Source organism: Arachis duranensis, chromosome 5 (genome assembly GCF_000817695.3).
Source record: "Arachis duranensis cultivar V14167 chromosome 5, aradu.V14167.gnm2.J7QH, whole genome shotgun sequence".
Lineage (NCBI taxonomy): Eukaryota > Viridiplantae > Streptophyta > Magnoliopsida > Fabales > Fabaceae > Arachis > Arachis duranensis.
The window spans coordinates 67,633,104-67,633,636 of record NC_029776.3 but is presented as its reverse complement, the minus strand read 5'-3'; the positions used below and the strand labels follow the sequence as shown (position 1 = coordinate 67,633,636).

General features: G+C 44.1%; 1 non-coding gene across 1 annotated transcript; it reads left to right on the top strand.

Moving 5' to 3' along the window:
• The first annotated feature begins 77 nt into the window (after positions 1 to 77).
• Positions 78 to 181, top strand: LOC127748090 (small nucleolar RNA R71). Its single transcript, XR_008010033.1, has one exon. It is a non-coding gene; the product is annotated as a small nucleolar RNA R71 (small nucleolar RNA).
• Positions 182 to 533: the final 352 nt, after the last annotated feature.

Genomic DNA, 533 nt, shown 5'->3' with positions numbered 1-533 from the left:
ATGAATGGTCTACAGCCTTCCTTGATTCATAAGAAAGTCCATCATAGAAAATATGCAATTGCACCCAGTCATGGAACATGTCTGGTGGGCATTTCCTTGTCAAATCCTTGAATCTCTCCCATGCCTCGTAGAGAGTTTCACCATCTTGTTGTCTAAAAGTCTGAACCTCAGATCGAAGTCTATTGACCTTTTGTGGGGGGTAGAAACGTGCCAGAAACTTGCTTTCCACCTCATCCCAGGTTGTTAGGCTCCCCCTTGGGAATGATTCCAGCCACTTAGCTGCCTTGTCCCTAAGTGAAAATGGGAACAAGAGCAGTTTATAGGCATCTTCTTGGACTCCATTGGACTTCACAGTGTCGCAAATTCTCAGGAATTTTGTGAGATGTTGGTTTGGGTCTTCATTAGCACTCCCACCAAATGAACAATGATCCTCCACCAGTGATATTAGCTGTGGTTTGAGTTCAAAATTGTTGGCCTGAATGGGTTGTTTCTGAATGCTGCTACCACAATTCCCAGAGGTTGGGTTTATGTAT